The sequence below is a fragment of the Hydra vulgaris genome, chromosome 12 (assembly GCF_038396675.1).
Source record: "Hydra vulgaris chromosome 12, alternate assembly HydraT2T_AEP".
In the NCBI taxonomy this organism is placed as follows: domain Eukaryota; kingdom Metazoa; phylum Cnidaria; class Hydrozoa; order Anthoathecata; family Hydridae; genus Hydra; species Hydra vulgaris.
The window spans coordinates 55,125,001-55,135,803 of NC_088931.1; the positions used below are offsets into that span (position 1 = coordinate 55,125,001).

General features: G+C 25.7%; 1 long non-coding RNA gene across 1 annotated transcript in view; it reads left to right on the forward strand.

The window, feature by feature from the left end:
• LOC136087823 (uncharacterized) overlaps window positions 1-10,268 on the forward strand; it is a 14,955-nt gene extending 4,687 nt beyond the window's left edge. Inside the window, exon 5 of the long non-coding RNA XR_010642110.1 lies at window positions 9,691-10,268. This is a non-coding gene — a long non-coding RNA (uncharacterized LOC136087823). The remainder of the gene's footprint in view (window positions 1-9,690) is intronic.
• The last annotated feature ends 535 nt before the right edge of the window (window positions 10,269-10,803 follow it).

The following is a 10,803-nucleotide window of genomic DNA, read 5'->3' on the forward strand; positions in this document are numbered from 1 at the left end:
CGATTCCACAAAGTTTCATTGATCACCTGATCGAATCTATGCCTCGAAGATGCAAGAATGTGATCGACAACAAAGGATTCGCCACGAAATATTGATAGCGAAATACAACATTTTGTCGAGTTGCATTTGTTTTGTCCAGAAGGAAATCAACTTTTTTTAATACTTTTGATTAATTAATTAATTTTCGTGCAAAAATTATTAACTTACAAAAATAAATTAAAAACTTACAAAAATAATATAAATTTGTTTTATCTATTTTTATTAAAACTTGGTAAATTATTAAAAAACACAGGATTAAAATGAACATGGTTGTGTTACCTTCTATTTAGTCCAAGCCTCTAACTACGATGTAACAGCTGATTAACATTCAAATGACATATATGTTATGCAGTTATCAGCAAAGCATTTATGTCGAACACAAGGTTTTAATTATTCAATTTTCTTGTTGAAATTTTTATTAAAAAAAGAAAATTAAACTCTTACAAGGCTGCAAGCAAACGCTAATTACGTTTGGAGTTATACGTTTGGAGTTAAGCAAACACTAATTACGTTTGGAGCCATCGCTCCCAATGATGTTGAACTTCGATTAATCACTGAACAGGACAGTTGGCTATTTCTGCACATTCCAGTCAATATGAGATGTAGCAAACAGGAGTCTTTTCTTCTGGTTTTTTAGTGAAATCAGCGGTTTCTTTGCAGGGCGTTGAGAAAACAATCCGGCTTAAACAGCATGTTGTCTGATTGTTTGGTCCGATACAGACAGCTCTAATTGCTTTTGTGTCTCGACTGGTGATATCCAGGGATCCTTCTTGACGGATCTGATGATCATAGAATCCTCTCTAGAAGTGGTGGAACGCGGTCTTCCACCTTTGTTATCTGCTGCCAACTTCCCCGTAGAACGATATTTGCAACATAGTCTTGATACGGTCCATTTGTTCACGCGATATTTATCACAAATACTTTTTTGTGACATTCCACTTACGTAGTCACCAATAATTTTCTTTCTTAGTTCCAATTCAAGACTGTCGGGAGCCATTTTTGCACTTGAAGTCACAAAAAATAATAAAAATGAATAATCACGCTTCCCAAGGCTTACCGTGTTACATTTACCTTGTGATGATACAATAATACTCTGTGGAACACAACGTCTTGGTTGGATGTGAACTGTATTGATGTAATGAAACACTTTTTGTATTTCACTTCTTGTATTGACGTTCTTTGATAAAACACTTTGATAAAACTCACTTCGATAAACTGTCTTGATAATACTGACTGATTGAATTCCATATACTGACTGAATTACGTGTCAATTTACATGTCTCTTATATATAGTAAAATGAACCTGTGGGAACCTGTTCTGGAAGATTCTAGATTTTTCTTTTCGATGCTTCTGGAAGCTTCTGGATGTGTCTGGATACTTCTGAATGTTTCTCGATACTTCTGGATGCTTCTTCTGGAAACTTCTGGAAACTTCTGGATACTTCCTTTAATTATTCAAAAACTTCCGTGACGTTGACACGGACCAGACTTAAGAAAATGAAATAAACCAAAAAAGTTGCACTTGTTTTGTCTGCTACAAAATGGCACTTGTCAACCTGAATACCTTTAGAGTCTAGATGAGGTCCATAATGATCATGAGGTAGGATCAATTTCGCCAACTCTTTGCTCATTGGAGCCATCCTTCACTCGGCTCGATTGAAAGAACTCCTTCCTTGCGCATTCGTCATGATGAATAAGGCATCCAAATCATTTGTAAGGAAATGATGAATTGCTGTAAACAAAATAGATATTTAAATTAGAAGAAAGAAAACTGATTTAATAGATCGCAACAAAAAATTTGAAAAGAAGGCTTTACCTGTTTCGATGACTTTAGCGTATCGTGGATTTTCATTTGGTCCGCCATTAACAGTGAAGACAACCACTAGCTTGACCAACTTGGTCAAAGAATCTTTTGTGATAAAGTCAAACTCTGGCAGAATCAAAAGTTTTTTAAAGTCCAATCCGTGAGCATACGCTGTTGGTGATGAATGCTTTCCAGATCGAATTGGACTATAAGTGGAACCGGAATAGGAAACCTCGTCAGATTTTCCAAGCCCATCCGGTTTGATTGCAATACCTGCGTAGAAGGACGGGATGAGTTTGTGCTTTGCAGCGATAATCCAATCATGATCAAGAAGAGAAACTCGATATTCTATATGCATCAATGTAGGAGCTTGTTTGTTGGCGGACACAGTTAATCATTTAGAAAACAGCTTATGGATATAGAAATTAGAAGAATTATCGAAACTGCTGACCAAGGAGGCTCTCAAAAGCAAATTGAAAGCGTTTTAAACAACAAATCTCAACTATTTGTAAATTGTTGAAGAAATATAAACATGCTGGAAAAACTGAAAGTCTGTTGTTTCTGGGAGAAAGCCTAAAACTTTACAAAAGGAAGATTGCTAGATACCTTACACCATTAAAAAAGATCCTAAAACTACATGTTCTGAGATAAAAGTAGATTTCTAATACCTCAAATATCTCAATATCTTTCTAATATCTCAAAGTGGACTATATCTCGTCCAATAAAAGCATCAGGTGAGTTTTTACTGGAAAGCAAATAAAAAGCTTTTTGTTAGTTAAATCAATTTAAATAAAAGGATAAAAGTGGTGCTTTGAGCACAATTATTAGATGTGTCAACAATGGAATAAATTTATTTAGAGCAATGAGTCTCCTTTTGTTTTGTTTTATAATAACCGATCTAACTGTTAGAAATTAATTGGGGATAAGTTCAAACTCAAACATGCAAGGCTATTGTGAAATAAGACAAAAAGATTAATGCTTGAGGTTGTTTTAGTGCACAATAGTTGCAAAACTTTTCTGGGTGAAAAGCACCCTGGACCAGCATTTGTATCATAAAATCTTAATTGTTTATCTTGAACCAAGTATAGAAGAACTTTTTTCTAAAAGTGGCTACATATTTCAACAAGATAACAATCCCAAACATAAAACACAGTTGAATAAAAGACATCTAGAATCTAAATTGATACCAGTTATATTTTGGCCACCACCATCTCCTGATTTAAATCCGATAAAAAATAAAAATGAACTGTTCCCAATTTTATTGTTGGTTGGAATGTTTTGCCAAATGGCTTATTAAAAAGACTTGTAGATAGTATGTTTGCTCATATATTTAGCAAAAAATAGTTGATATGCAATTATAAAAAATGGCCAAAAACTAATGAAGACTTTGAAATCAATAAAAAAGAGCAAATATGTTCATTTTTAAAATAAAAAAATAAGTATCATCAAAAGAATCAATTAAAAAGAGATAATCTAAGTATAATAGAGATCTATACTATATTTATATAAATATCATATATTTGCCTAATATTTACTAGCAGAAAGTAACCTGTAATACAAGTTACGGTCGGTCTATTAGTTATTTTATAGTGGCTGTTTTCCACAATTTAAAATTGCGAAACCTTAACTAATACCATGTAAGAAAAACGCCTTCAAATTAAAAAATTAAGCCATCTGCAAAATTTAAATAAATTATTTTCCCAATTATTTAACGTTATTTGAGTAATTTAAAACTGACATAGGTCATATCAGTGTATGGCAAAACCATTTTCCTTGACATTACTAAGTTCAACACAATACGTTTTTAGTTACTCACACAAAACAATAACACTTCATCATGCTTTAAATTGATGAAAAAATAAAGCTAAACTCTTGCTATATTTTTTATTACATGAACTTTAATTAATAAGATTAATATGAAGTATACTTTGACACTAATAAAAGACAGTATATTAACAGTATATTTGAAGTATATTTTCTCATATATTTCGACACGAAAGGACCTCCCTTCCTCGTTTTTGCCTTAATGGTGGCCAGGAGAATAAAGTTATTTTTATTAGGAGTAATCAAGTTTTTGATGAAGACTTTTTACCAAAATAATAAAATGTAAAACAATGATTTACATTTTTAAGAATTTTTTTTTTAATATATATAAGAATTTAACATATATAAGAATTTTTTCTTTCCTCAAAAGTGTTGCAAATGCAAACTAAGCTAATTAATTAGTTAAACCCGTTATAAAATTTAAGTAACTTCGTATTTGACAAATGCGCAAAACTACAATATTCTCCGAGTATTTAAAGGTTTTTATTTTGTTTTTAGTTGCGACCCCTCTTTAAAAACATCCCTTAAGTTACGTACAACAAATTATTAGGCATAAAAAAGAGAAATTAAAAAAAATTGAACTAATTGCATATATTTATATTATTTTAACTGACAAAAAATTTACAATAAAAGGAAATCAGTTTTTTTTTTTATAAATCGTATAAATGCGTCAATCGTAAATCTTAAAGAAAAAAAAAATGGAATTATGATACCATAATTACAAAAAAATAAATAAATAAAAAAAAAAAAAAACTACATAAAAACTCAAAATCGATTTACCTATTTATAGTAACCAATGTTGACATTGCAGTTAATATAAACATTTATTGAAAATGTAACTATAAAATTTGTTTCCAAGTACAAAAGGTTTAACAATACTAAAAAAAAACAAAAAAAACAAATTAAGATATAAATTACATTTTTAGCAAAATGTTGTCTTGGCTTTTAGTAATTAAATAAAAGCAGTAAGATCCAATAATGAAACTACCAAAGTTTATTTCTTTTATTTCGTCTACGATTATTTTCAACATGCCTTATAGCACTTACATCGTCTTGTAAATACATAACTTCATCTAGCCTATCATCCATTTCAATGTCATTATTATCATCAAACATATTAATCAAAGCAACACTAATTATTTCTTTGTTTTACTACTCTAAAGTTAACAATAAAATAAAAAAACTTAATAAATAACTAAAAAAATTTTATTCGAAAAATTATAAAATAAAGAAACCAAATAAATGCAAAATAAAATTAATTTGCCATCATCAAAAGTAAATATATATATATATATATATATATATATATATATATATATATATATATATATATATGTATATATAAATATATGTATATATATATATATATATACATACATACATACATACATACATACATACATACATATATATACATACATTTATTCCTTGGAGTCGCGGACAGCGTCATAGTTCATGTGTTGGGAGAAAACATTGAACAAAATGCATAATAAAACTTATAAACGCGTTATATATATATATATATATATATATATATATATATATATATATATATATATATATATATATATATATATATATATATATGTATATATATATATATATATGTATATATATATATATATATATATATATATATAAATATGTATATATATATATATATATATATGTATATATATATATATATATATATATATATATATATATATATATATATATATATATATAACGCATTTATAAGTTTTGTATATATATATATATATTGTTGTACCAAGTTAAAACTTATAAATGCGTTATATATATATATATATATATATATATATATATATATATATATATATATTATATATATATATATATATATATATATATATATATATATATTGAACTATTTATTAGTGAAAACATACGAAATCCAAAATTTTCTTTATAACATATATAGTACATTTTATAAATAAACCTCTACAATTTCCTTGGTACAACAACTCGATCTTGATTAATAACAACTCTGTTAACATGAATTTTCTAATAGTCTAAATCTTAATAAATTATAAACAAATAAACTTAAATAAAAATGCATGAAAATGATTAATGGTATATTAAATATAGAAAAATAAACATATAATAACTATAAGAATTATAGTAACTTATATTTTCAATATTAACATCTATAACACATTTAAAAGTACAATATAAAAAAAGATTACAACAAACTAATTACTTACTAAAATTTTAAAAAGATTTTATATTACCTATAAATTTAAGCTACTAAACATTATCTACCTAATGTCAACTTAAACATTTTCATAACCAAGTGTTATCTTAAAGGTCATGACTTCTTTAAGAAAACACTTGGTTAAGAAAAGTCTGGAAACTACTTAAAAACTAAGAAATAGTGTATTTTACAGAATACAGAATTGTAACTGACATCGAACAATAGGTAAAAGTATGCGCACTAATATTAATAATATTCACTGTGCTATTTCAGATTAAAGTCACTAATTTATGCTTCTTCTTGAAGAAATTATATTAATATATTTATATTATGAAACAAAAGCAGCAAGTTTTAGTAATGAAACTACCTATTAATCATTTTTAACAACAGAAACTAACATAAAGATAAGCCAAAGGTAACAACATTACACAAAAAATTATTAAAGATGTTATATATTTTCAGAATAGTTATATTGAAGGCTAGACTACACTTAGACCTAAAGCAGTAACACCACTTGACTGGTAAGGTTGACGAATCTTGCTCTAGATCTATATCTCAAATATATTGTGTGTTATAGTTACACTAACTCTAAAACACAATATTTTTTTAAATGTTATATAACATATAAAAACACCTCATTTAACAATCATGTACACATTAGATAAAATCAGGGATGCAGAGTACCAAAAAGGACTCCGGATTAGAAAGTCACAAAAAGATTTTTTTATCCTAGTTTTTGGTATACAGGAGCACTAAAAATATAAATAAGTTTATGGACTACTAATAGGAAAAAAATTAAGACTTTTAGGTTAGAGGAACAATCGTTTTTTTAGCCCAGAATTCTTAGGTATTATGGCGCAAGGACTCCTGGCTTAAAAACAATAAGTTTCAAGTCATTAAATCTCATGAATTTTTTAGTTATAGCAGATAATAAGTCAACAAACATGTTTAGAGCTTCTGGACACTACAGACTTGGAATAAGTAGAGACAAAAAACCGGAGTCCTTTTGGGATTTCGCATTCCTGGATAAAATGCATTTCATACTATTATAAAAACGCATTTATATAAACACATTTATAAAACAACTATATATATCACCACATACATGTATTTATCAAACTACATATATCACCTCATACACATATTTATCAAAAACTCTTTAACTTTGAGCATAAGATAAACATATAAGCAAACCTTTCACAGCTATAAAACGACATTTGTTAGCATTAATTATTTTTAATGTAACAAATAATGCAGACTACAATTTACAACATTGTAATGAAAAAGATGAAACCATTAAAGAACAAAATTATAAATTTCAAATAAATACATATTCAGATACCTTAAAATGAAGCATAACACAACATTCTTTTGGCAAATTCCAGAAGAATTTTTATTTATTTTTCTATTCCTTATTATTTTTCCTAAGAATATAAAATATACATATAGATATAGAGCAATATAAAATAGATTGAAATAAACGCAAACTTATGTATATAAACTTACATGACCACAAACAACAATCTTATTCTATTTAACTTTTCATACTAAACACATAAATAAAATTTTATACTCATTATTCTTTCTACAAAAAATAATCTTTATCTATAAATAAGAAAATGAATTGAACTTACTAAAAAAGCCACCAGCTCCTCTTAACTGCTCCAGAAAATAAAACAGTACTTGCTTAAAATGTTCTAAAAAGGCTATCGACAAAACTGAAACAGTTTACTAAAAAAGAAATTTTAGTTATAAACTTCTTCTAAAAAATGAAAACAGGCTATAAAAATTAGAAAAATAAAAACAACCAACAACAAATAAACGATTATTTAAATTTTCTATTTTAAACAATGAACAACATCAATTCTTTTCGAAAATAATAATATATCAGCTCTAATATGCTTGCTGACCTTACTCGAAAGACCGCATGGAATATATAACCTCGCATTCAAAAGTCTAGAAACTACTTAAAAACTAAGAAATGGTGTATTTTACAGAATATAGAACCGTCATTAACAACACGAACATTAGGCGTAACTATGCGCACTATTCATTAGCGTATTATTATTTAGATATAAATATTTGTATATAATTATATATATATATATATATATATATATATATATATATATATATATATATATATATATATATATATATATATATATATATATATATATATATATATATATTTATATTTATATATATATATGTATATATATATATATATATATATACATATATATATATATATATGTATATATATATATGTATATATATATATGTATATATATATATGTATATATATATGTATATATATATATATATATATATATATATATATATATATATATATATATATATATATATATGTATATATATATATGTATATATATATATTAATATATATATATATATATATATATATATATATATATATATATATATATATATATATATATATATATGTATATATATATATTTATATATATATTAGATTTTCCAGATTTTCATTGAATTTTTACTATTTTTCTCAGAATATAAAGTTGTATAACTTTATAAAAATATTTTTATAAAATTTCAATACTTATTTTATGTAAGAATAAATATATGTTAATTTATAATAAAAGCAATATTTCAAAAAAACTTTTAAATTTTCTGAAACTTATTTAGAAGTTTTAAAAGTTTTTTTGGATTATTGTTTGATTAAAAAATTATTGTTTGATTAAAACATTTTTCAAATTGTACACTATTAAACATATAAGGGTACTATTTGAAAATTGTTTTAATCAAACAAACGCATGTGCATTTTTCCGCTAACCAATCATTGACATTGTTTACAAGTATTGTTTTTAAAAAGTACTATTTCCAAGATAATTTTTAACCTTTTTTCAAAAAGTTTGTATTAAAATACATTAAAAATTTTAAACTTATTTTAATAAGATGCCAAAATTGTTTTTTAATCCACTATAAATCTCTCTCTCTCTCTCTCTCTCTCTCTCTCTCTCTCTCTCTCTCTCTCTATATATATATATATATATATATATATATATATATATATATATATATATATATATATATATATATATATATATATATTGTTTTCCAGGCAAACAATCAACGACTTGAGGTAGAGTTTTTTAATATTTGAAATTTTACTAGTATGTTATTTCTAAAAAATGCATATACTTGAAAAATAATTTCAGAATGTTTTTGTTCACCTAGGGATTTGAATAGCAAATTCTGCCAGTCAAAAATGTTATTTCTTTTTTGTTATTAAAGATAAATTAAAAAATATGAGTATGTAAGCAAGAGTGAGGTGTTGAAAATTATTCTTTATCATTTAAAAACACTTAATTTTAAATAGAATTTAAAAGCACAACAGCACAAAACAAATGTTTTTTTGTAAATACTTGATAAAAAAATGTACAGATCATTTTCTAAAAAAAAAATAACTTAATATGTAGTCTTAATTTAAATATTGAGAACTTAAATGCTACAATACAAAAAATGAATATTGATCTTGGTTCGATACCTACTTTAAATCTACAGGTTGTTTTTTATTTACTTTTTTTTTATGTATTCATTTAATTTTACTCTTGATAAACAATGCTTTGGTGAGATGTTTTAGATTAGAAATATAGGTTTTGAGTTAATCCGCCACGTTCAATCAGTTCAGATTATATTGTATTTCATAATTATGAATGTACTTTCTCATTTTTTACTATTATCTTCATAATGGAAGTAATTGTAATTAGTTTGATGTTACAATAGATTTTTTAATTTATCTCATTTTATTGTTGTTTAGATAAATACTTATAAGTCTACTATTAAGGCTGAACGAGCGACTGTTGAAAAGTTAAGAGAAGAATTGTTTAATGTTAATCATTGTCTTGAAGAGTGTAATACTGAAAACTTTAAATTAAAAAAAGAAATTTCTAATCTAGCACAAAACTCATTATCTGATATACAACAATTTTGCAAAACTCCTTCGACAATGTTTGAATTTGATGATTTTGATATAAGCTCATTTAAGGATCGACCTGAACAATCGAGACCTGAAGATTTGTTCGATTTAAAACGTAACTTTTTAAGCAAAAAATAAAGATGATAAAAACAAGCTGCTTTAGATGCAAACAACATATGAGGAGCGAATTATTTAAAAGATTGTTAAATATTGTTCTTCTTGAAATTTTTATTTCCCGTAATTTTCAATTTATTGAGTAGGGTTTTTTAATTCAAGTTTTAAGTTTATAAGTAGTTTATTCCCAGTAAACACAACGCGTGTTTTACACGTCTAAAAAAATGTTTGACACGTTTCAATAGGTTTTTTAGACGTTATGAACATGTCTTATGTTTACTTGGTTGGTAAAATATCTACGCTGGTTTGGCATTAAATATAACATTATTTTTAGTGAAAGATTTGTTATATTTTGAGAATACTTTATGTACTAATTTTCTTTAAGAAATTGTGTAGTTATTGTTTTGTGTGTTTTTTTGATACTTAACATCTACAGCTCTACACAGTTTTATGTAATCTGGGATATAAAATGTGTACTAGTTTATGAGATATTACTGAGCCAGAACACAGTAGCTTAAGTAAATTAAGATAAAAAGAAATTTCACGGATTTATTTTAGCTTTTTAAGGCATCATTGGTAGCATATGAGAAAACATTGTTTTAGCTCTTTAATAATTTGTTAGTTGCCTTGATTGCCACAGAAACGAGGTAAAAAGTATTACTTCCCAGTGGGCACAGGACCTAAATAAGACGTCTTTCGAACGTTCAAAAGACGTCCAAAACGTTTAAAAGTCTTTTTACGTCCTGAGCTCACTGGTTTAGTTTATCTTATATAGTTTTTATGAACACTCTAAAACGTGAAGTGATTAGTGCAAAATTTTTGTAAGGAAATACAAAAAGT